Source organism: Gavialis gangeticus, unplaced genomic scaffold (assembly GCF_001723915.1).
Source record: "Gavialis gangeticus isolate Ggan-Ray unplaced genomic scaffold, GavGan_comp1, whole genome shotgun sequence".
Taxonomy (NCBI): Eukaryota; Metazoa; Chordata; order Crocodylia; family Gavialidae; genus Gavialis; species Gavialis gangeticus.
Genome location: NW_017729000.1, coordinates 28,640,702 through 28,641,458, shown reverse-complemented (window position 1 = coordinate 28,641,458; position 757 = coordinate 28,640,702).

Genomic DNA, 757 nt, shown 5'->3' with positions numbered 1-757 from the left:
GTCATACAAATGCAGAAAATCTTTGGTGACAAAATTAAGTTCACAGAAAACATGATGGTTAAAAAGCTGGCAATGGTCATGTACTTTCCAGTCTTAAGCCATCTGTTTAACTTTTTCAAGCTGGAATCCCTACTGTGACTTTAAGGTGCCACTGGATTTGTGTCACTTGACACCCTAAATACACTAAATATCATACAGAGTTTCCCCTCACATTCGTGTAAACAAGGAATAGGCACATGACATGCAGTTCTACACTGGTATAATTTACTGTAATCCAACAGTAAGTGGCATGTACTGGGCCTAGTAGACAGGGGTATGTACTAGGTCTCCAGTGAAAAATTCAGCTGCACCTGCAACTGTTAACATAGCCAAGTCCTAATCAAAGAATCAAAGAATTTTAAGATTCCACTCTCAGGGCACATCTATACATGTTTTTAATATACTGTAAGCTTACTGCACAGTAAAATACTGTGCAGTAAGCTTTCCCTGGGAGTACATCTACACATGTGCCTGTGAGAAGCAAATTTGCTCCTGATGGGAGGAGTTCAGTGCAGGACTATTCCTATGCTGCTCTGCTCCCCTACAGCAGCCAGGGAGAGCTCCAGGCTCCCCTGGGTGCCATCCATGAGCTGGCAGGGGACACCTGGGTTAGGCCTGGGCTCTGTGGGGCAGGAGGAGCTGTCCTACTTCCAAGGCAGCTACCTCCTAGCCCTGCAACCCAGCCCTGGGCAGCTGCCTGCTGCCCAGCCCCGAACTA